The following is a 26,403-nucleotide window of genomic DNA, read 5'->3' as shown; positions in this document are numbered from 1 at the left end:
CCTCGAACTTGCTTCCATAAGTTCACAGATGTTTCAATGAAGGACCCGATGTTCCAGATCCTGAACTCCAGTTGAGGGGGTGGAAGATGCCTGTGCATGGATTTGTTTAACGTGGGGTGGCTGTTGCACACCAGCCACCACACGGGGCTTGACAGAGCTAGGTCTTGGTCCAGTAGCAAGGATTAACCAAGACGACTGGAGACCTGCTCTGCTGCACGGACCTCGTGCACACACATATCGCAGTGTGGGCTGGGCCCGTGCTGCCCCTGGGCCCTCGCCCCTCCTGGACCCCGTAACCTCATTCGCCGCATCTCCGCCACGAGCACTCCCCAACAGCACTGTGGGAGCACCTTCACCACACGGACTGCAGCGGTTCAAGGCGACGGCTCACCACCACCTTCTCAAGGGGCAATTAGGGATGGGCAATAAATGCCGGCCTTGCCAGCGACGCCCACATCCCAGGAATGAATACAAACACGTGTTGGGATCCGGCGGTAGTCTTTAGCGAAGGCCCAAGAACCAATTTCTTGCGATCCTCGGGGCTCCGTCTTTGGGTGCGGGGATAATTTCCCGCGTCCATTTGTCCCCCTTTAAAATAGGCCGAAAAGCTTTTCAAGGCCAAATATGAAAGCAGCACAAAGGCATCTTCCTCGGAATGAGAGCAGCGCCTGTGGCTTGCGTAGTACAAGCCGAGTAAAAACTAACAGCGACACACGAGGAGGAGACAGTTTCCTCCAGCGCGGTTTCTCATCTGAAAGTTGAGTGTTTTCAATGGGAAACAAGTGGGTGCCTCAGTAAATTACGGGGCGAGATTCGGTATCGCCTTGTTTGGGGGGGGGGGCGGAGGGGGGTGTAACCGAGGCAAGGCAGGATATCCTGCCCCCGCCATCGGGGTTACCGCGCCCCCCAGAGGAAGTGAAGCGCTATCCCTCAGGGGCCATAGCGGGGCGGTTACAGTGCGAATGTTGCAGCACTACGCGGCCTCTCCGGCAGCACTGCCCGAGCACAGGGCCCTCCCCCTTCCCGTTAGAGGGGAGAACACATCGAGCTCTGCCGCGGGGCGAGGGGCCTGCACACTGGGCCACCTGGGGGGGGTAGGCGGATTGCTATGGCCACCGCCCGGCACAGAAGTGGAGTGCCGAGCTGCACCACGGGTCCCGCGAAATAATGCACGAAAGGCCAGACCAGAAAAAAAAAATGGCAGCACACGCGCCTCCCCTTTAATTTCCGCTCCGTCAGCGGAGTGGGACCCGGGTCGCGACACGCAAGGCTGGCGCTGACATCACCCACGCGGGTCACTGCCAAAATTCCACCGCGTGCCGAGAACGGGTCACTGCGCTGGCCGATGCCGTCATTATCGCCGGCGCCGCGGCTTGGGGCGCTATCGGTGGAAGCGGTGCGCTGCCGGTTTGCATCTCCGCTAACTCCCGCGGAATCTCTCTCCCCGGGGGAGAGACCGCTGGCACCCTGTCAGTGCCCCCTGGGGGTGCAAACGGGAAGAGCAAATGATGAGAATTAATCCCCCCAGGTTGCTGATTAAAGTCTTCAAACCCCCGCACCGTGCCACTCCTACAATCTACAATCTGCTCCACACCGGCACCTCCTCAGACATCTTCACTCTTTCAATAACTCTGGTCTTTTATCCGTTCCCTCTTTCCTTCACCCACTGTGGGCGACAGGGCTTTCAGCTTCCTCAGTCCTACTCTCGGAGACTCCCTCCCTAAACAACAACTTGCATTTATATAGTGCCTTTAACGTAGTGAAACGTCACACGGTGCTTCACAGGAACGTTATCAAACGCAGTTTGCCACCGAGCCTCACGAGAAATTAAGGCAGATAACAAAAAACTTGGTCAAAGAGGTAGGTTTTAAGGAGTATCTCAAAAAGGAGGAGCGAGAGGTGGGGGGGGGGGGGGAGGGGTTGTGGGGCTGGAGGGGATTACAGAGATAGGGAGGGGGCGAGGCCATGGAGGGATTTGTAAACGAGGATGAGAATTTTGAAATCAAGGCGTTGCTGAATGGCGCGCCGAGGGGGTGATGGGTGAGCGGGACTCAGTGCGAGTCAGGACATGGGCTGTCAAGTTTTGGATGAACTCAAGTTTACGCAGGACGGAACGTGGGAGGCCGGCCTGGAGTGTGTGGGGTTAGTGAAGCCTGGAGCTCCTCTCCTCTCCTCTCCTCTCCCTGTATTGTTTAGCAGCTGTTTCATTATCCAGCCGGATTGGGAAGTCCCCTTGGGATGAGTTTTTTGTTAAATGCACTACAACAGCGCAAGGTGTTCTGGTAAATGTATTCATTTACTCCTTGCCATGAAGACTTCCACAGATTTAAATGCAAATTAAGAAATGTGACCCAAGTTTGTTATTCCACTCTATCAATATAATCAGGCAGAATATTAGGCGACAATGAAATGCATTTACGTAAGAACCTTTCCCTAATGATTTATGTTTCTAAATCTTCACACAAAATATTGTAATTTAATTTACGATGTAACTATTTGCACTGCATTTTTTCTGCACATGCGTCGGTCAAGCTCCGCCCCCAAATGCCTCCCGCCCGAACCGGGAAAAAACTCTCATTCCACGCGGCCGAGGGAGAGAGGGAGAGAGGGAGAGAGGGAGAGAGGGAGAGAGGGGGTAAATCGGAGGGGAGAGGGGGAACGGATCACGTTCTTCCATCCCCCTACAATGGGCATCGTTGGGGTGGATGAAATCTGGAAGTCACGACACTGTCACTATTCACTTCATAGCCAATAAACCTGTTAACAATTGGTACAGATCGCCCCATCTATGGTTGGTTGGTTGGGTGGGGTGGTAAGGGGTTAAGGTCATGCACTTGGACTGGGATAAGGCACTTTGGTTGGCCCTTGCTGTCTTCTGGGGAGCTCTGTCCTCTGTCGCTTCAGGAAGTCAAAGTGGATCGAGTTACAATTTGCAAAGTCAGTGAGACTTTGGGATGGGCGATTCCAGTTACACATTCCTGTGAAACTTCAGGATATGGCTTATCCTCCAAGGGGAGCAATCATAGACAAAGGGTGAAGCATGGTGGTCATTTTGGCAGTACAAATAAACACCTCCTTTAATTTAACCTATTTAAAGGGATTGAAAACCCAAGCTGCTTCTGGATATACTTGACTTTCATAGAAATTTACAGCACAGAAGGAGGATATTCGGCCCATTGTGTCTGCGACAGTTGGAAGAGAGCTACCCAGCCTAATCCCAACTTTCCAGCTCTTGGTCTGTAGCCCTGTAGGTTACGGCACTTCAAGGTGCACATCCAAGTATTTTTTAATTACTCCACTCCTGGTGGTGAGATGCATTATGGGCCTTGACCTTTCACCTGGGTTTCTAAAGTTAAAACTTGTGTTGTTTGGCAAGATAACGTGTCTATTTATCTGAAAGTTTTAGAGTGTCCCCGACTCCAGACATGCAAAAAAAAACCAAAATCAAAGCTGAACAATATGTTGAAAAGTAAAGAAAAAAAGAGGGAAAGATGCTTTTTTTACCCTGGTGTTTTTTTTCCAATGTTGAGATAACCTGGAGAGATTGTCGAGATAACGAGCAGACTAGTCTCAAACATTTCCAACAATAATTAACGTCTGACTGACCTCCGAAACTAAACAAACTTCTCCGCAACCAATACCCGAGCATTAAAGGATCAGATGAAGTTAGAAACGAAATACTGCAACCATACTTCAGACCAGAGTCCACTTGTGAGCAATGCGACGCGAGATCAGCTGATCGTGCAAGAGGATCATGGTCACCAACTAGCTCTAGAACGTCAAAGCACTCTAATTGGCAGAGCAGTTTGCATACAATGGACATCGTGATAGACAACAGCCACCGCGGTACACAACAAAATAATTCGGAGTCGGCCATTCGGCCTCTCGAGCCTGCTCCACCATTCAATAAAATCATAGCTGATCTTCAACCTCAACTCCACTTTCCCACCCGATCCCCATATCACTTGATTCCCCAAAAATCTATCGATCTCAGCCTTGAATATACTCAATGACAGAGCCTCCACAGCCCTCTGGGGCAGAGAATTCCAAAGATTCACCACCCTCTGAGTGAAGAAATTCCTCCTCATCTCAGTCCTAAATGGCCGACCCCTTATCCTGAGACTCTGACCCCTGGTTCTAGACTCCCCAGCCCGGGGAAAACATCCTCCCTGCATCTACCCTGTTAACCCCCCTCAGAATCTTACATGTTTCAATGAGATCACCTCTCATTCTTCTAAACTCCAGAGACTATCGGCCCAATCTACTCAATCTCTCATCATAAGACAGCCCTCTCACCCTAGGGATCAGTCTGGTGAACCTCTGTTGCACCACCTCTAAGGCAAGTATATCCTTCCTTAGATACGGAGATCAAAACTGTGCGCAGTACTCCAGGTGTGGTCTCACCAGGGCCCTGTACAATTGTAGCAAGACTTCCTTACTCGGAATACTCCATCCCCCTTACAATAAAGGCCAATGTGCCATTTGCCTTCCTGATTGCTTGCTGTACCTGCATACTCGATTCCTGTGTTTTGTGTACAAGGACACCCCAAATCTCTCTGAACACCAACATTAAAAAATAATCTGTTTTTCTATTCTTCCGACCAAAGTGAACCACCTCACATTTGGCTCTGTCTGCCGCCTTACTGCCCACTCACATCCTGTCCATATCCCCTTGCAGACACTTAGTATTCTCCTCACAGTGTGCTGTCCCACCTGGCTTTGTATCGATAGCAGACTTGCATACATTACACTCGGTCCCCACACACCGGTACACAGCCGACATCTGTGACATTCGGTCTAAATCTGGATTAAAGCATTATTGCAGTTTTTCTGCAAACCCAGTGGCGAGTTCCTCTCAATTCATAGCAATCTTCGTGGATTAATATAATGTTGTAAAACAGCATTAGCCTATTCCCATAACAGAGAAGTTTAACCCTTCTGAATCAAACAATATTTGGCCGAAGGATATTTGGGCTTAAATGAAAGCAATAACATGGAACTAGTAATTCAGTTGAGAAGACACGCTGCACCCAAATCAAATGTCCTGACTCATGGTCGGGTAATGCCACTTACACCAGGGCAATGTACTGGAGATAGCACCGGGTGACAATTCTTTATCAAAGTTTCAGGCTCTCTTGGGTTGTACACTTCAGCCTCCCACCTAATTAAACACCGAGTGCACCATGCATTTGGAACTCCCACTATTCCAACGCACTCCTAGCCGGCCTCCCACCTTCTACCCTATGTAAACTAGAGGTGATCCAAAACGCGGCTGCCCCGTGTCCTAACTCGCACCCAGTCCCGTTCACCCGAAACCCCCTGTGCTCACTGACCTACATTGGCTCCTGGTTAAGCAACGCCTCGATTTCAAAATTCTCATCGTTGTTTACAAATCCCTCCATCGCCTCGCCCCTTCCCTATCTCTAACCTCCTCCGGCCCCACAAATCCTCCCCTGCCTGCCTGCCCCCCTCCCCCAAGAGATGTTTGCGCTCCTCCAATTCTGCCCTCTTGAGCATCGCTGATTAGTATCGCTCTACCATCGGTGGCCGTGCCTTCTGTTGCCTGGGCCCCAAGTTCTGGACCTCTCTACCTCTCTACCTCTCTACCTCTCTACCTCTCTACCTCTCTACCTCTCTACCTCTCATTCCTCCTTCAAGACGTTCATTAAAACCTCCCTCTGAACAAGCTTTTAGTCACCTGCGCTAATTTCTACTTTTGCGGCTTGGTGTCAAATTTCTATCGCATAACACTCCTGTGAAGCACCTTGGGATGTTGCACTGCATTAAAGGCACTATATAAATACAAGTTGTTGTTGTTGTTGCTTCATCTTCTGCAGGAGGGCTCCCAAACAACTGCTATTATTGTAAAAGCGAACTACTGTTACAACAACTAACTAATGGAGAAAAACTACAAGAGATACACGTGCTAAACAGAAATGCGTAGGACACTGAGCCGGACTGGCCACTGATGGGGGCTTTCTGTCCACTTTGTTCTGTAATTGAATCTTCAGCCTCAACATAAACCTTCCAGATCACACTGCCGACGTTCTGCTTTAGCATTCCTCCCCACAGCACCAACACAGCCGTGACCTTTACAATCTGTAACAATTTGCCAAGGCATCCTTTCTACCTTTCCAGTCTGTGGCTATTTCTCAGTAGCGCGTACAATCGCCGTGTGCTTTAACACCAGTGGAATAGCACCCAGAATCCAGCAAATCAATTGTTCAATTATTGCTCCCCCCTCAATCATCGGCACGGCCACCTTCCCATATCCCATCTGCCACTACTGTGATTTATTGTTTCATATTGGCCCTTCGAGTACTACTGCTAGGCTTGGCAAATGACAGCATAAATCACAACACAGACACAGACAGAGAGATACAGACAGAGAGATACAGACACGCAGAGACAGACAGACAGACGCACAGAGAGACAGACAGACAGACGCACAGAGAGACAGACAGACATACATGCACAGAGAGCGCCAGACAGAGAGAGCCAGACATAGATACAGACACAGACTAGCCACATCATAGAACATTTTTAACAAAATTGCATTTTACGACGAAGCCTGAACCAAACCCCCCCACCGTCCCCCCCGTGACCCGCAGTCAGACCCTCCCCGAGCCCACGAGGAAGACGATGATTCACAGTTGCTGCGATCACAGCTGAATTATCCAGTGGGCCTCACTTGTGCGAATGTAAATCTCAGTCCAGCTCGCTTGGCGGCCCAGTGAGCAAAGTGACTGGCTGCAAGGTCCAGAGCGATCACAATTTTGATTCCTGATTTTACGGAGTTTGCCGAGATCTCAATCCATGGCAGCTGAAGAGGACTGGAGCAAAAAAATGCCCGCCTTCCATCGCCGGATTTATATCCAAAGCAACGCCTCGAGTTAAAATTCTCATCCTTGATTTCAAATCCCTCCATGGCCCCGCCCCTCCCTATCTCTGTAATCCCCTCCAGCCCCACAACCCCCCCCCCCCCCCCCCCGAGATGTCTGCGCTTCTCTAATTCTGCCCTCTTGAGCATCCCTGATTATAATCGCTCCACCATCGGTGGCCGTGCCTTCAGCTGCCTGGGCCCCAAGCTCTGGAACTCCCTCCCTAAACCTCCCCGCCTCTCTTTCCTCCTTCAAGACGCTCCTTAAAACCTACCTCTGTGACCCAGCTTCACCTGCCCTAATGTCTCCTTATGCAGCTTGGTGTCAATTTTTTTTTAATCGCATAACACTCCTGTGAAGCGCCTTGGGACGTTTCACTACGCTAAAGGCGCTATATAAACGCACGTTGTTGTTGTTTGAGACACACAGAGAGGGCTGTTATTATGAAGGTCGAAGAGCTAAAATAGAACACAGGCCAGAGATTGCCCCTGGGACCCTCCTGATCTGTATGACTCATTTACCCACCAAGGTAATGACTGGTTATTTTAAGATACTCTTTCACAGGGGCCGGAGCCACAGAAATCAGTTGAAGCATTGTAGGACTGCAGCGGTTCAAGAAGGCGGCTCACCACCACCTTCTCAAGGGGCAATTAGGGATGGGCAATAAATGCCGGCCTTGCCAGCGACGCCCACATCCCAGGAATGAATAAAGAAAAGTCCTGTGATATCGGGAAGTCCCATGCCATCTTTGCTCTTTATTTGTTAATCCGACAACACAAAATAAAATGTTGGAAAATCCCACCGTTTGTGGGGTACGCCATGGTGCTGCACTCTCCGCATCGTTACATTCCATGTCTTTAGACGATTGTGTGAAGGCAGTGCCTGAACGGAGATCCGTGTCTCCCCGCCGGGGGGAGGGGGGAGGGGGGAGGGGGCCCATGTCTCCCCGTGAGGGTGGGGGGAGGGCCCGGTGTGTCTCTCCGATGGGGGAGGGGGGAGGGCCCCCGGTGTCTCCCCGCGGGGGTGGGGGGAGGGCCCCGTGTGTCTCCCCGCGGGGGGAGGGTGGAGGGCCCCGTGTGTCTCCCCGCGGGGGTGGGGGGAGGGGGGAGGGCCCCCGGTGTCTCCCCGCGGGGGTGGGGGGAGGGCCCCGTGTGTCTCTCCGATGGGGGAGGGGGGAGGGCCCCGTGTGTCTCCCCGCGGGGGTGGGGGGAGGGTGGAGGGCCCCGTGTGTCTCCCCGCGGGGGGAGGGTGGAGGGCCCTGTGTGTCTCCCCGCGGGGGGAGGGGGGAGGGCCCAGTGTGTCTCCCCGCGGGGGGAGGGCCCTGTGTGTCTCCCCGCGGGGCCCATCCCCTGTACACTTGGCGCCACTGGTCCAGTGAATCCTCATCGCACGAGGCGCGCACAGTTCCCACAGACACAAACAAAAAGGGCGTTGCACGTGTACATTTACACAGGGGCTCTGCAGCGTCACAGCCTCCCCAGCGATCCACACATACTGTCACCGTCTGCCGCAATACCTCGTGTCTGTGGTGGACTTCACTCGGCTAATACACAGAAAGCTTTTAGTGACTTTCTACCAACCCTTGGGCTACAGGAAATCCCAAAATACACATTTTAAATCTGATTGAAAGAAGCATTTCTTTGGTTAAACTGGAAAATCACATTATCAAAAGCTGAATGCAGTTAAAAAACAGGCAGCACCATGCCAACACACCATCGTGTTAAGTTCTTCCGGCACCACATCTGACAGCCTGTATCTGGTGCAAGACCCTCTATACATTGTATTGTTTTAAACGTTAGCAGGTCTCAGAGGCAAGAACAGCAACAATAAAGGTGAAAGGGAATTGGAAACAATCACGCAAACCCAATCGCCTGAACCTGTCACAGTGCAACGTGAGGCTGTCTTATCCTCTTGTCACGAGGCACACACTCACTCATTCACACACAGACACACTCACACATTCAATCACTCACAGACAGACACACTCACACATTCAATCACTCACTCACACAGACAGACACACTCACACATTCACACATTCAATCACTCACTCACACAGACAGACACACTCACACATTCAATCACTCACTCACAGACAGACACACTCACACATTCAATCACTCACTGACAGACAGACACACTCACACATTCAATCACTCACTCACAGACAGACACACTCAGACACACTCACACATTCAATCACTCACTCACAGACAGACAGACACAGACACACACACTCACATAGACAGACACACACACACAGACAGACACACACAGACACACATTCACTCACACACATTCACTCACTCACTCACTCACACACATTCACTCACTCACAGACATACACACACATTCACTCACTCACACAGACACACACACACATTCACTCACTCAGACACACACACACATTCACTCACTCACACACACACACACATTCACTCACTCACACAGACACACACACACATTCACTCACTCACACAGACACACACACACACACATTCACTCACTCACACAGACACACACACACACACACATTCACTCACTCACACAGACACACACATTCACTCACTCACACAGACACACACATTCACTCACTCACACAGACACACACATTCACTCACTCACACAGACACACACATTCACTCACTCACACACACACACACATTCACTCACTCACACACACACACACATTCACTCACTCACACACACACATTCACTCACTCACACACACACATTCACTCACTCACACACACACATTCACTCACTCACACACACACATTCACTCACTCACACAGACACACACACATTCACTCACTCACACAGACACACACACACATTCACTCACTCACACAGACACACACACACATTCACTCACTCACACAGACACACACACACATTCACTCACTCACACAGACACACACACACATTCACTCACTCACACAGACACACACACACATTCACTCACTCACACAGACACACACACACATTCACTCACTCACACAGACACACACACACATTCACTCACTCATACAGACACTCTCACACAGAGACAGACACTCACTTATACACAAACACTCACACTCACACTCACACAACTACCAAGACTACTTAGTTATTTTCCAGAAAAGTGGTCCATTATGTTTGAGCTTCCAGCCCTATGTGTCTGTTTAGCCGGCCTTTCACACCAGTGCAGTCAGACACATGGACTGAGAAGTGGAAAGGTTGCAGTCCCAGCTCCAACAGCTTTATAAAACAAGAGAAAAGCAACTGCTCGCTCCACACTGTCGGACTCACTCACACGGCACTGAAGGTCTTTGTTTCAAACTAACTGCCATACCTGATGAAGAAATGAGTCCCTGGAGTGGATGTTGGAAGCAGACAGCGCGCTGCCTCTCTCTCTCTCTGCCCCTGAGGGAAGTCTAGCACACAGCTTATCACCTTCCCTTGCTTTTGTCAGGAACACTGTGCCTCGCTGAAGGCTGAGGCGTGCCTACGATTCAGTGCCGTGCTGCTGAAAGAACAGGGCAGAGCTCAGAAAGCGTTGGTTCGCACAGCAGGCAGGGTCATGTGAGCCGGCAGTGTCAAACAGCACCGTTACACCGGCTCCTCCCTCCAGCCTTCACTTTTCACTCTGACTGCAAGAGGAAATCCAGGAGATTATTTATGTGGGTGTGCGCGGGTCCTCCCTCTGGGCTGCAAGCAGAGGCAGTGGGCTCGAAACTATACAAAGCGCCGCACATAGACAGAGCAGCCACTCGCTTTCTTTGTGCCGCAGGATTTTTGATGTGCACAGCTCTTTGCTTTTGTCTTGTCACTATCACATCGCTGTGCGTGGGAGCTTGCTGTGCGCAAATTGGCTGCCACGTTACCGACATTACAACAGGGACTACACTCCAAATGCCACTGTTGGCCTTTGGCTGTAAAGCGCTTTGTGACATCCGGTGGTCGTGAAAGGCGCTGTATAAATGCAAGTCTTTCTTTGGGAGGGAGTGCTGTGGTCGGTAGAGATTGCAATATGATTCCCTTGCATTAAGAATCAGACTGCATTAACAGTGAACAATGAGATCTTGGGGGTTACTGCTGAGGGATCCCTTGTGCAGCGAGCAACTCCACTCTGCTGCAGAACACCAAAGGGCAAAAAACGTTAGTGGGAGTTGTGTACAGACCTCCAAACAGTAATAGGGATGTTGGGGATTGCATCAAACAGGAAATTAGGGGTGCATGCAATAAAGGTGTAGCAGTTATAATGGGTGACTTTAATATGCACATAGATTGGGCTAGCCAAACTGGAAGCAATACGGTGGAGGAGGATTTTGTGGAGTGCATAAGGGATGGTTTTCTAGACCAATATGTTGAGGAACCAACTAGGGGGGAGGCCATCTTAGACTGGGTGTTGTGTAATGAGAGAGGATTAATTAGCAATCTCATTGTGCAAGGCCCCTTGGGGAAGAGTGACCATAATATGGTGGAATTCTGCATTAGGATGGAGAATGAAACAGTAATTTCAGAGACCATGGTCCAGAACTTAAAGAAGGGTAACTTTGAAGGTATGAGGCGTGAATTGGCTAGGATAGATTGGCGAATGATACTTAGGGGGTTGACTGTGGATGGGCAATGGCAGACATTTAGAGACCGCATGGATGAATTACAACAATTGTACATTCCTGTCTGGCGTAAAAATAAAAAAGGGAAGGTGGCTCAACCGTGGCTATCAAGGGAAATCAGGGATAGTATTAAAGCCAAGGAAGTGGCATACAAATTGGCCAGAAATAGCAGCGAACCTGGGGACTGGGAGAAATTTAGAACTCAGCAGAGGAGGACAAAGGGTTTGATTAGGGCAGGGAAAATGGAGTACGAGAAGAAGCTTGCAGGGAACATTAAGGCGGATTGCAAAAGTTTCTATAGGTATGTAAAGAGAAAAAGGTTGGTGAAGACAAACGTAGGTCCCCTGCAGTCAGAATCAGGGGAAGTCATAACGGGGAACAAAGAAATGGCAGACCAATTGAACAAGTACTTTGGTTCGGTATTCACTAAGGAGGATACAAACAACCTTCCGGATATAAAAGGGGTCAGAGGGTCTAGTAAGGAGGGGGAACTGAGGGAAACCTTTATTAGTCGGGAAATTGTGTTGGGGAAATTGATGGGATTGAAGGCCGATAAATCCCCAGGGCCTGATGGACTGCATCCTAGAGTACTTAAGGAGGTGGCCTTGGAAATAGCGGATGCATTGACAGTCATTTTCCAACATTCCATTGACTCTGGATCAGTTCCTATGGAGTGGAGGGTAGCCAATGTAACCCCACTTTTTAAAAAAGGAGGGAGAGAGAAAACAGGGAATTATAGACCGGTCAGCCTGACCTCAGTAGTGGGTAAAATGATGGAATCAATTATTAAGGATGTCATAGCAGTGCATCTGGAAAATGGTGACATGATAGGTCCAAGTCAGCATGGATTTGTGAAAGGGAAATCATGCTTGACAAATCTTCTGGAATTTTTTGAGGATGTTTCCAGTAAAGTGGACAAAGGAGAACCAGTTGATGTGGTATATTTGGACTTTCAGAAGGCTTTCGACAAGGTCCCACACAAGAGATTAATGTGCAAAGTTAAAGCACATGGGATTGGGGGTAGTGTGCTGACGTGGATTGAGAACTGGTTGTCAGACAGGAAGCAAAGAGTAGGAGTAAACGGGTACTTTTCAGAATGGCAGGCAGTGACTAGTGGAGTGCCGCAAGGTTCTGTGCTGGGGCCCCAGCTGTTTACATTGTACATTAATGATTTAGACGAGGGGATTAAATGCAGTATCTCCAAATTTGCGGATGATACTAAGTTGGGTGGCAGTGTGAGCTGCGAGGAGGATGCTATTAGGCTGCAGAGTGACTTGGATAGGTTAGGTGAGTGGGCAAATGCATGGCAGATGAAGTATAATGTGGATAAATGTGAGGTTATCCACTTTGGTGGTAAAAACAGAGAGACAGACTATTATCTGAATGGTGACAGATTAGGAAAAGGGAAGGTGCAACGAGACCTGGGTGTCATGGTACATCAGTCATTGAAGGTGAGCATGCAGGTACAGCAGGCGGTTAAGAAAGCAAATGGCATGTTGGCCTTCATAGCGAGGGGATTTGAATACAGGGGCAGGGAGGTGTTGCTACAGTTGTACAGGACCTTGGTGAGGCCACACCTGGAGTATTGTGTACAGTTTTGGTCTCCTAACTTGAGGAAGGACATTCTTGCTATTGAGGGAGTGCAGCGAAGGTTCACCAGACTGATTCCCGGGATGGCGGGACTGACCTATCAAGAAAGATTGGATCAACTGGGCTTGTATTCACTGGAGTTCAGAAGAATGAGAGGGGACCTCATAGAAACGTTTAACATTCTGACGGGTTTAGACAGGTTAGATGCAGAAAGAATGTTCCCAATATTGGGGAAGTCCAGAACCAGGGGTCACAGTCTGAGGATAAGGGGTAAGCCATTTAGGACCGAGATGAGGAGAAACTTCTTCACCCAGAGAGTGGTGAACCTGTGGAATTCTCTACCACAGAAAGTAGTTGAGGCCAATTCACTAAATATATTCAAAAGGGAGTTAGATGAAGTCCTTACTACTCGGGGGATCAAGGGTTATGGCGAGAAAGCAGGAAGGGGGTACTGAAGTTTCATGTTCAGCCATGAACTCATTGAATGGCGGTGCAGGCTAGAAGGGCTGAATGGCCTGCTCCTGCACCTATTTTCTATGTTTCTATGTTTCTATGTTCTCTACGAAGCTGTTTCTAATATAAAGCATCTGCAATAATCTTTGTCTCCCTGCTTCCAGATGGGCTCCGGGAGGCCAGCATTTGCCCATCATTGCTGAGCCCCCCACCTCCAGGGCTGGGTGTTACTGGAGTCAGAGGTGGGGGGCTGTGGTTAGTGAGTTAACCCTTTGTTCTCTGCAGTTCATTTATCTCCATTTCAGCTATTAGCAAGGAAGGTTTGACTTTGGGAGGGAAAATATGTTAAAAGTCATTAATAATTAAATGCAAAAGCTGCACTGATATTCCACTTGTAGGGATATTTATAAACACCGTGCTTTAAAGGGCCACTCTCTGCTGGAAAATGACTGCAGGCCGCTTTTCCTGCCTTTGCCAACCAGTCCAACACCACGCCAATTCATATTGCGATGTCACATAGAAACATAGAAAATAGGTGCAGGAGTAGGCCATTCGGCCCTTCGAGCCTGCACCGCCATTCAATATGATCATGGCTGATCATTCACCTCAGTACCCCTTTCCTGCTTTCTCTCCATACCCCTTGATCCCTTTAGCCATAAGGGTCACCTCTAACTTTCTGTTGAATATATCTAATGAATTGGCCCCAACAACTCTCTGCGGTAGAGAATTCCACAGGTTCACAATTCTCTGAGTGAACAAGTTTCTCCTCATCTGGGTCCTAAATGGCCTATCCTTAGACTGTGTCCCCTGGTTCTGGACTTCCCCAACATCGGGAACGTTCTTCCTGCATCTAACCTGTCCAATACTGTCAGAATTTTATATGTTTCTATGAGATCCTCTCTCATTGGGTGTAATACCTCTGGATAGACACTTGAAGGGGGCGAATTTGCAGGGCTAGGGGGAAAGGGTGGGGGGAGCGGAACGAATTGGATCGCTTTACCAAAGAGCTGACACTGGCACGAATGGCCTCCTGTGCTGTATCGTCCTACGCCTTATGTTGCAGAACTGCTTTCAATATGAGCAAGCTCCCATGCATTCTGAATTCTCCCATTTTACGCTGTATGTTGGATTCAAGAAGAACAACCATAACTGCGACTTTACCATTCAGCCATGAGCCTCGCCAATGTTGTGATCGGGGGTCTATGCACGCCAGCAATGTCAAGACCCTTACTGCTGGCCTGTGTCGGTGGCCTGTACACCACAGCCAGAATAAAAAGGTTGAGCCTGGTGGTATGAGATGCCAGCGGTCACCAGTTCTGATTTCGGATGAGACGTTAAACCGAGGCCCCGTCTGCTCTCTCAGGTGGGCGTAAAAGATCCCACGGCCACTATTTCGAAGTAGAGCAGGGGAGTTATCCCCAATGTCCTGGGGTCAATATTTATCCCTGCAGTGTCAGAGGCCTTTATAAGGTCAAAGAAGGCCGTGTACAAGGGTTGGTGTTGTTCCCTGCATTTCTCTTGCCGCCTGAGGAAGAGAGTGTTCGAAGATCAGGCCCTCAAATCTGGCACCAAGCTCATGGTCTACAGGGCTGTATGGCTCAGAGACATGGACCATGTACAGTAGACATCTGAAGCACTGGAGAAATACCACAACGATGCCTCCGCAAGATCCTGCAAATCCCCTGGGAGGACAGACGCACCAAGGTTAGTGTCCTCAACCAAGCCAACATCCCCAGCATCGAAGCACTGACCACACTCGATCAGCTCCGCTGGGTGGGCCACATTGTCCGCATGCCTGACACAAGACTCCCAAAGCAAGCGCTCTACTCGGAACTCCTTCACGGCAAGTGATCCCCAGGTGGGCAGAGAAAATGTTACAAGGACACCCTCAAAGCCTCCCTGATAAAGTGCAACATCCCCACCGACACCTGGGAGTCCCTGGGCCAAAGACTGCCCTAAGTGAGAGAAGAGCATCCGGGAGGGCGCTGAGCACCTCGAGTCTCGTCGCCGAGAGCATGCAGAAACCAAGCGCAGGCAGCGGAAGGAGCGTGCGGCAAACCAGACTCCTCACCCACTCTTTCCTTCAACCACTGTCTGTCCCACCTGTGACAGAGACTGTAATTCCCGTATTGGATTGTTCAGTCACCTGAGAACTCACTTTTAGAATGGAAGCAAGTCTTCCTCGATTTCGAGGGACTGCCTATGATAATGATGATTTATTCCTCCATCAATATCACTGAAAACAGATTATCTGGTCATTATCACATTGCTGCGCACAAATTGGCTGCTGTGTTTCTCACATTACAACAGTGACTACACTCCAAAAAGGAGTTCATTGGCTGTAAAGCGCTTTGGGATGTGAAAAGCGCTATAAAATGCCAGTCTTTTTTTCAGAAACTGTAAAAAAAACATAAACTAATTCAGCAAAATAATCATATAATTTGGTTTCTTTTAGCCAAATCTTTATTGTTCAACATCAAGTCACATGATTTAATATTCAATTGTGTACATCTGCATGCTAGCGACTTGGCGTGGAATGTGGAATAACACAAATACTCAGGCACGCAGAGCTTGTTTTCCATGTTTATCAGGCAGGAGCGGAGGCACTTAACCCAACCCCCACTCTTAAATTGGCAGCAATTTGAATTTTAAAAGCTGGTACTCACGAGCTCAGTTTCCACATGCTAGATTGGGGCTCGGCTGCAACATCCTGTTGTGATACCATCACTAGTTGCTTCATTGCTCTGAACAGTATTGCTAAATTCGCATTCGAAACCAGAGTGTTATTTGTTTGAAAATGCACTTCTTTGTGAGCTGAAACTTCACACCCCAACGATTCTGTGTCTTATGATGCCACGTTTCACAACCAATTTACAATGTAAAGATTTTAGAAAGAATATAATACTGAATTCATCAGTGCACTCGTCTGCAGTTGTCAGTTAGTTTGGAGATTATAATCTTAGATGTGCAGGCATGATTAAGAAAGAAACTCTAGAATTTTGGGTTGGCTTTGTACTTCCTGAGCTCACAGGAGATGAGTGAAATATATATTCTGATTAACACACATCAAATGGACTGGAAACCGATGACTGGATGTTATAGCAACTTTCCCTGAATTATGGTTTGCTCACTAACAGTGGGCGAAAGTATTTTGAGACACAGTTTAGTTATCACCTTGCATTGCTCTGTACTATTCCAACCCACTCCTGGCCGGCCTCCCACATTCTACCCTACGTAAACCTGAGGCCATCCAAAACTCTGCTGCCTGTGTCCTAACTCGCACCAAGTCCCGTTCACCCATCACCCCTGTGTTCACAAACCTGAGGAAGAAATATAGAAACATAGAAAATAGGTGCAGGAGTAGGCCATTCGGCCCTTGGAGCCTCCACCACCATTCAATGAGTTCATGGCTGAACATGCAACTTCAGTACCCCATTCCTGCTTTCTCGCCATACCCCTTGATCCCCCTAGTAGTAAGGACTACATCTAACTCTTTTTTGAATATATTTAGTGAATTGGCCTCAACAACTTTCTGTGGTAGAGAATTCCACAGGTTCACCACTCTCTGGCTGAAGAAGTTTCTCTTCATCTCGGTCCTAAATGGCTTACCCCTTATCCTTAGACTGTGACCCCTGATTCTGGACTTCTCCAACATTGGGAACATTCTTCCTGCATCTAACATGTCCAAACCCATCAGAATTTTAAACGTTTCTATGAGATCCCCTCTCATTCTTCTGAACTCCAGTGAATACAAGCCCAGTTGATCCAGTCTTTCTTGATATGTCAGTCCCGCCATCCCGGGAATCAATCTGGTGAACCTTCGCTGCATTCCCTCAATAGCAAGAATGTCCTTCCTCAAGTTAGGAGACCAGAACTGTACACAATACTCCAGGTGTGGCCTCACCAAGGCCCTGTACAACTGTAGCAACACCTCCCTGCCCCTGTACTCAAATCCCTTCGCTATGAAGGCCAACATGCCATTTGCTTTCTTAATCGCCTGCTGTACCTGCATGCCAACCTTCAATGACTGATGTACCATGACACCCAGGTCTCGTTGCACCTCCCCTTTTCCTAATCTGTCACCATTCAGATAATAGTCTGTCTCTCTGTTTTTACCACCAAAGTGGATAACCTCACATTTATCCACATTATACTTCATCTGCCATGCATTTGCCCACTCACCTAATCTATCCAAGTCACTCTTCAGCCTCATAGCATCCTCCTCGCAGCTCACAGTGCCACCCAACTTAGTGCCATCCGCAAATTTGAAGATACTACATTTAATCCCCTCGTCTAAATCATTAATGTACAATGTAAACAGCTGGGGCCCCAGCACAGAACCTTGCAGTACCCCACTAGTCACTGCCTGCCATTCTGAAAAGTACCCATTTACTCCTACTCTTTGCTTCCTGTCTGACAACCAGTTCTCAATCCATGTCAGCACACTACCCCCAATCCCATGTGCTTTAACTTTGCACATTAATCTCGTTGTGTGGGACCTTGTCGAAGGCCTTCTGAAAGTCCAAATACACTACATAATCTGGTTCCTCCTTGTCCACTCTACTGGAAACATCCTCAAAATTCCAGAAGATTTGTCAAGCATGATTTCCCTTTCACAAATCCATGCTGACTTGGACCTGTCTTGTCACCTCTTTCCAAATGCACTGCTATGACATCCTTAATAATTGATTCCATCATTTTACCCACTACCAATGTCAGGCCTGTTTTCTCTCTCCCTCCTTTTTAAAAAGTGGGGTTACATTGGCTACCCTCCACTCCATCGGAACTGATCCAGAGTCTAAGGAATTTTGGAAAATGACTTTCAATGCATCCACTATTTCCAAGGCCACCTCCTTAAGTACTCTGGGATGCAGACCATCTGGCCCTGGGGATTTATCGGCCTTCAATCCCATCAATTTCCCCAACACAATTTCACGACTAATAAGGATTTCCCTCAGTTCCTCCTTCTTACTATACCCTCTGACCCCGGAAGGTTGTTTGTGTCATCCTGAGTGAATACCGAACTAAAGTACTTGTTCAATTGGTCTGCCATTTCTTTGTTCCCAGTTATGACTTCCCCTGATTCTGACTGCAGGGGACCTACGTTTGTCTTTACTAACCTTTTTCTCTTTACATATCTATAGAAGCTTTTGCAGTCCATTTTAATGTTCCCTGCAAGCTTCCTCTCGTACTCTATTTTCCCTGCCATAATCAAACCCTTTGTTCTCCTTTGCTGAGTTCTAAATTTCTCCCAGTCCCCGGGTTCTCTGCTATTTCTGGCCAATTTTTTTGCCACTTCCTTGGCTTTAATACTATTCCTGATTTCCCTTGATAGCCACGGTTGAGCCACCTTTCTTTTTTATTTTTACGCCAGACAGGGATGTACAATTGTTGTAGTTCATCCATGCGGTCTCTAAATGTCTGCCATTGCCCATCCACTGTCAACCCCTTAAGTATCATTCGCCAATCTATCCTAGCCAATTCACGCCTCATACCTTCAAAGTTACCCTTCTTTAAGTTCTGGACCATGATCTCTGAATTAACTGTTTCATTCTCCATCCTAATGTAGAATTCCACCATATTATGGTCACTCTTCCCCAAGGGGCCTCGCACAATGAGATTGCTAATTAATCCTCTCTCATTACACAACACCCAGTCTAAGATGGCCTCCCCCCTAGTTGGTTCCTCGACATATTGGTCTAGAAACCATCCCTTATGCACTCCAGGAAATCCTCCTCCACCGTAATGTTTCCAGTTTGGTTAGCCCAATCTATATGCATATTAAAGTCACCCATGATAACTGCTGCACCTTTATTGCATGCACCCCTAATTTCCTGTTTGATGCCCTCCCCAACATCACTACTACTGTTTGGAGGTCTGTACACAACTCCCACTAGCGTTTTCTGCCCCTTGGTATTCCGTAGCTCCATCCATACTGATTCCACATCATCCAAGCTAATCTCTTTCCTTACAATTGCAATTATTTCCTCTTTAATCAGCAACACCATCCCGCCTCCTTTTCCTTTCTGTCTATCCTTCCTAAATGTTGAATACCCTTGGATGTTGAGTTCCCAGCCTTGGTCACCCTGGAGCCATGTCTCCGTGATGCCAACCACATCATATCCGTTAACTGCTATCTGCACAGTTAATCCATCCACCTTATTCCCAATACTCCTCACATTGAGGCACAGAGCCTTCAGGCTTGCTTTTTTAACACACTTAGACCCTTTAGAATTTTGCTGCAAAGTGGCCCTTTTTATTTTTTGCCTTGGGTTTCTCTGCCCTCCACTTTTACTCACCTCCTTTCTGTCTTTTGCTTCTGTCTCCATTTTGTTTCCCTCTGTCTCCCTGCATTGGTTCCCATCCCCCTGCCATATTAGTTTAACTCCTCCCCAACAGCATTAGCAAACACTCCCCCTAGGACATTGGTTCCGGTCCTGCCCAGGTGCAGACCGTCTGGTTTGTACTGGTCCCACCTCTCCCAGAACTGGTTCCAATGCCCCAGGAATTTGAATCCCTCCCTGCTGCACCACTGCTCAAGCCACGTATTCATCTGAGCTATCCTGCGATTCCTACTCTGACTATCACGTGGCACTGGTAGCAATCCCGAGATTACTACTTTTGAGGTCCTACTTTTTAATTTAGCTCCTAGCTCCTTAAATTCATCTCGTAGGACTTCATCCCGTTTTTTACCTATATCATTGGTACCAATGTGCACCACGACAACTGGCTGTTCACCCTCCCTTTTCAGAATGTCCTGCACCCGCTCCGAGACATCCTTGACCCTTGCACCAGGGAGGCAACATACCATCCTGGAGTCTCGGTTGTGGCCGCAGAAACGCCTATCTATTCCCCTTACAATTGAATCCCCTATCACTATCGCTCCCCCACTCTTTTTCCTGCCCTCCTGTGCAGTAGAACCAGCCACGGTGCCATGAACTTGGCTGCTGCTGCTTCCCCCTGATGAGTCATCCCCCTCAACAGTACCCAAAGCGGTGTATCTGTTTTGCAGGGGGATGACCGCAGGGAATCCCTGCACTACCTTCCTTGCACTGCTCTTCCTGTTGGTCTTCCATTCCCTATCTGGCTGTGGACCTTTTACTTGCGGCAAGACCAACTCATTAAACGTGCTATTCACGTCATTCTCAGCATCGTGCAAGAGAGAGTTTGAAGACCAGGATCCCAAACCTGGCACCAAGCTCATGGCCTACAGAGCAGTAGTGATACCCGCCCTCCTATACGGCTCAGAGACATGGACCATTTACAGCAGGCTCCTCAAAGCACTGGAGAAGTACCACCAATGCTGCCTCCGCAAGATCCTGCAAATCCATTGGCAGGAAAGGCGCACCAATGAAAGTGTTCTCGCTCAGGCCAACATCCCCAGCATCGAGGCATTGACCACGCTCGACCAGCTCTGATGGACAGGCCACATTGTCCGCATGTCCGATGGTAGACTCCCGAAACATGCGCTCTACTCTGAGCTACGACACGGCAAGTGAGCCCCAGAAGGACAGAGAAAACGCCTCAAGGAAACTCTCAAAGGCGCCTTGAAAAACGTACCATCCCCACTGACACCTGGGAATCCCTGGCCCTAGACCGCTAGAAATGGAGGAGACACCGAGCACCTTGAGTCTCTTCGCCGGGAGCACGCGGAAACCAAGCGCAAACAACGGACGGAGCGCACGGCAACCCAGACCCCCCCCACCCACCCCGTCCCTCCAACCACCGTCTGCCCCACCTGTGACAGAGACTGTAGGTCCCGCATTGGACTCTTCAGTCACCTGAGAACTCATTTATAGTGTGGAAGCAAGTCATCCTCGACTCCGAGGGTCTGCTTAAGAAGAAGATATTGGCTCCCGGTTCAGCAACGCCTCGATTTCAAAATTCTCATTCTTTTTTCCAAATCCCTCCATGGCCTCGCCCCCTCCCTATATCTCTGTAATCTCCTCCAACCCCACAACCACGGTTCGGGGTCACTCCAGGGAACCACACAGCGGGCTTGCCAGCTTTCCATACAGACACCGTGCCGCGCGGTATTTTGAATGTCCCGCAAAATCCCTTAAAGGGGCCGCATGGCGCTAAACAAAATTAAAGGGAACATTGCCCCCCCCTCTCCGAGATCTCTGCACTCCTCTAATTCTGCCCTCTTGAACATCCCTGATTATAATCGCTCAACCATCGGTGGCCGTGCCTTCTGTTGCCTGGGCCCCAAGCTCTGGAACTCACTCCCTAAACCTCTCCGCCTCTCGACCTCTCTTTCCTCCTTTAGGACGTTCCTTAAAACTTCTTTGCCCAAGCTTTTGGTCACCTGCCCTAATACCTCCTTATGTGGCTCGGTGTCAAATTTTGTTTGATAATCGCTCGTGTGAAGCGCCTTGGGACATTTTACTATGTTAAAGAACATAAGAATATAAGAATTAGGAACAGGAGTAGGCCATCTAGCCCCTCGAGCCTGCTCCGCCATTCAACAAGATCATGGTTGATCTGGCCGTGGACTCAGCTCCACTTACCCGCCCGCTCCCCGTAACCCTTAATTCCCTTATTGGTTAAAAATCTATCTATCTGTGACTTGAATACATTCAATGAGCTAGCCTCAACTGCTTCCCTGAGCAGAGAATTCCACAGATTCACAACCCTCTGGGAGAAGAAATTCCTTCTCAACTCGGTTTTAAATTGGCTCCCCCGTATTTTGAGGCTGTGCCCCCTAGTTCTGGTGAAAGTTCTATAAAGGCGCTATATAAATACAAGACTTTGTATGAAGTAACTATCAATATTCCAGTGGCACTGTGATCCAGTTATCGACATAACTGAATTTTTAAATCTATTGAAAATACTGACTTCCTTTCTCATTTGACCTCTATAGGATTTATTTTAATTATGTATAAAGTCAAGGTCACTGATTTATATTTTCCACAGAAAAATAGGCAGGATTGCAGAATTCAAACTACACGATCCCAGCATCTCATATAATAAAAATGGAACGTTACTTATCCAGTCACTGTTAGCCAATAGCCCTATAAATCATTTCATTCAATATTCTAATGAGATACAGTGAGTATTATTACCTTTGCAATGACATTGAACAGTCTATTTTCATCACCAGTTTCCTATTGCATTATACATTTTTACATCAATCAAATTGCAAACCAACAAGCTGTTGTTCGAAGACACACAGGATTTCCCTCTCAGCTTTCACCAACACATTTGACTGGGGGAGCCTTGAGCAAACGGATCATTCCAGTCCAGTCAGTTTCATGGAATTGTAGCAACATAGAAACAGGAGGCCCTCGAGCCTGTTCCGCCATTGAATGAATCGTGGCTGATCTGCAACCAAACTCCATGTACCCGCCCTTGCCCCAAATACCTTTGTGTAAAGTGTGCGCCTGTGGACATGCTCACAGGCTGGTGGAGCTGTTGCACTGTGAGTGGCTTAGCCAGGTCACATGATGTTCACAAGACTCAATAAAACCCCAGCCAGTTGGGTTTGGGGGATCCACGATGAGGCGGGTGGTTGGTTGTGAGCCTGGTGGATGAACTGGTCGGGTTCAATTTGGTTGTTAAACCTTTGCTAATAAACCAGCTCGTTCTTTACAGCAAATGTGTAGCTGTAAATTCTTATGCAAAGAACCCATGAAGCAAATACATTACACTTTGGTTAGCAGAAATCTTTCAGTCTCAAATTTAAAATTAACAATTGATTGCCGTTTGCGGGAGAGAGTTCCAAAATTCTACCGCCCTGTGTGTGTAGAAGTATTTCCTAATCTCACTCTTGAAAGGTCTGGCTCTAATTTTTAGACTGTGGCCCTAGTCCTAGACTCCCCAACCAGCGGGAATAGTATCTCTCTATCTACCCTCTCTGTTCCCCTCAATATCAAGAAAACTTTGATTAGATCACCAAATCATAGAATGTTCCAGAGTCACAACAGCCCATTAAGTCTGCGCCAGTATTTCTCTCTGGACCTGCTGTCTAATCTGATCATACTGTCCCGTTTATTCCCCACATCTGTTAATATTGCTCATTTTCAAATAATTATCTCATTCCATTTTTTTAAAATCAACCCAGCTTCACCAACCGTTTGGGGCTGAAAACCACACTTTTTAACCACCTTCTCAGTAAAGTTTTTCTGACTTCCCCTTGGAGTTATTTTTGTAATTATTGGAAATGTGTGTCCTCTGATAACTCACCACCTCGTGGAAACCACCGATCACCGTTTGCCTTATCGCGACATAGAAACATAGAAACATAGAAAATATGTGCAGGAGTAGGCTATTCGGCCCTTCGAGCCTGCACTGCCATTCAATGAGTTCATGGCTGAACATGCAACTTCAGTACCCCATTCCTGCTTTCTCGCCATACCCCTTGATCCCCCTAGTAGTAAGGATTACATCTAACTCTTTTTTGAATATATTTAGTGAATTGGCCTCAACAACTTTCTGTGGTAGAGAATTCCACAGGTTTACCACTCTCTGGGTGAAGAAGTTTCTCCTCATCTCGGTCCTAAATGGCTTACCCCTTATCCTTAGACTGTGACCCCTGGTTCTGGACTTCCCCAATATTGGGAACATTCTTCCTGCACCTAACCTGTCTAAACCCGTCAGAATTTTAAACATTTCTATGAGATCCCCTCTCATTCTTCTGAACTCCAGTGAATACAAGCCCAGTTGATCCAGTCTTTCTTGATATGTCAGTCCCGCCATCCCGGGAATCAGTCTGGTGAACCTTCGCTGCACTCCCTCAATAGCAAGAATGTCCTTCCTCAAGTTAGGAGACCAAAACTGTACACAATAATCCAGGTGTGGCCTCACCAAGGCCCTGTACAACTGTAGTAACACATTCCTGCCCCTGTACTCAAATCCCCTTGCTATGAAGGCCAACATGCCATTTGCCTTCTTCACCGCCTGCTGTACCTGCATGCCAACCTTCAATGACTGATGACACCCAGGTCTCGTTGCACCTCCCCTTTTCCTAATCTGTCACCATTCAGATAATAGTCTGTCTCTCTGTTTTTACCACCAAAGTGGATAACCTCACATTTATCCACATTATACTTCATCTGCCATGCATTTACCCACTCACCTAATCTATCCAAGTCACTCTGCAGCCTCATAACATCCTCCTCGCAGCTCACAGTGCCACCCAACTTAGTGTCATCCGCAAATTTGGAGATACAACATTTAATCCCCTCATCTAAATCATTAATATACAATGTAAACAGCTGGGGCCCCAGCACAGAACCTTGCGGTACCCCACTAGTCACTGCCTGCCATTCTGAAAAGTACCCATTTACTCCTACTCTTTGCTTCCTGTCTGCCAACCAGTTCTCAATCCATGTCAGCACACTACCCCCAATCCCATGTGCTTTAACTTTGCACATTAATCTCGTTGTGTGGGACCTTGTCGAAGGCCTTCTGAAAATCCAAATACACCACATCAAATGGTTCTCCCTTGTCCACTCTACTGGAAACATCCTCAAAAAATTCCAGAAGATTTGTCAAGCATGATTTTCCTTTCACAAATCCATGCTGACTTGGACCTATCATGTCACCTCTTTCCAAATGCGCTGCTATGACATCCTTAATAATTGATTCCATCATTTTACCCACTACCGATGTCAGGCTGACCGGTCTATAATTCCCTGTTTCCTTTCTCCCTCCTTTTTTAAAAAGTGGGGTTACATTGGCTACTCTCCACTCCATAGGAACTGATCCAGAGTCTATGGAATGTTGGAAAATGACTGTCAATGTATCCGCTATTTCCAAAGCCACCTCCTTAAATACTCTGGGGTGCAGACCATCAGGCCCTGGGGATTTATCGGCCTTCAATCACATCAATCTCCCCAATACAATTTCCCGACTAATAAGGACTTCCCTCAGTTCCTCCTTCCTACTAGACCCTCTGACCCCTTTTATATCCAGAAGGTTGTTTGTGTCCTCCTTAGTGAATACCGAACTAAAGTACTTGTTCAATTGGTCTGCCATTTCTTTGTTCCCAGTTATGACTTCCCCTGATTCTGACTGTAGGGGACCTACGTTTGTCTTTACTAACCTTTTTCTTTTTACATATCTATAGAAGCTTTTGCAGTCCATTTTAATGTTCCCTGCAAGCTTCCTCTTGTACTCTATTTTCCCTGCCCTAATCAAACCCTTTGTCCTCCTCTGCTGAGTTCTAAATTTCTCCCAGTCCCCGGGTTCGCTGCTATTTCTGGCCAATTTGTATGCCATTTCCTTGGCTTTAATAATATCTCTGATTTCCCTTGATAGCCACGGTTGAGCCACCTTCCCCTTTTTATTTTTACGCCGGACAGGGATGTACAATATTTGTAGTTCATCCATGCAGTCTCTAAGTGTCTGCCATTGCCCATCCACTGTCAACCCCTTAAGTATCATTCCCCAATCTATCCTAGCCAATTCACGCCTCATACCTTCAAAGTTACCCTTCTTTAAGTTCTGGACCATGGTCTCTGAATTAACTGTTTCATTCTCCATCCTAATGTAGAATTCCACCATATTATGGTCACTCTTCCCCAAGGGGCCTCGCACAACGAGATTGCTAATTAATCCTCTCTCATTACACAACACCCAGTCTAAGATGGCCTCCCCCCTAGTTGGTTCCTCGACATATTGGTCTAGAAACCATCCCTTATGCACTCCAGGAAATCCTCCTCCACCGTCATGTTTCCAGTTTGGTTAGCCCAATCTATATGCATATTAAAGTCACCCATGATAACTGCTGCACCTTTATTGCATGCACCCCTAATTTCCTGTTTGATGCCCTCCCCAACATCACTACTACTGTTTGGAGGTCTGTACACAACTCCCACTAGCGTTTTCTGCCTTTTGGTATTCCGTAGCTCCACCCATACCGATTCCACATC

The 26,403-nt window shown here is 47.9% G+C and overlaps 1 protein-coding gene across 3 annotated transcripts in view; it reads right to left on the bottom strand.

The window, feature by feature from the left end:
• fam107b (family with sequence similarity 107 member B) overlaps window positions 1-26,403 on the bottom strand; it is a 170,004-nt gene that overhangs the window by 112,118 nt on the left and 31,483 nt on the right. For 2 of the 3 annotated variants that reach the window (XM_070897080.1, XM_070897079.1), the window contains exon 1: window positions 10,219-10,499. The exons of the other annotated variant lie outside the window; for it this stretch is intronic. The gene's annotated coding sequence lies outside the window, so the exon portion shown is untranslated. Of the gene's footprint in view, window positions 1-10,218; window positions 10,500-26,403 lie in introns of those variants that run through there. 3 annotated transcript variants of the gene reach the window in all.

This window comes from Pristiophorus japonicus, chromosome 13 (assembly GCF_044704955.1).
Source record: "Pristiophorus japonicus isolate sPriJap1 chromosome 13, sPriJap1.hap1, whole genome shotgun sequence".
NCBI classification, from domain to species: domain Eukaryota; kingdom Metazoa; phylum Chordata; class Chondrichthyes; family Pristiophoridae; genus Pristiophorus; species Pristiophorus japonicus.
The sequence above is the reverse complement of the archived record's forward strand: the minus strand, read 5'-3'. Positions and strand labels throughout refer to the sequence as shown.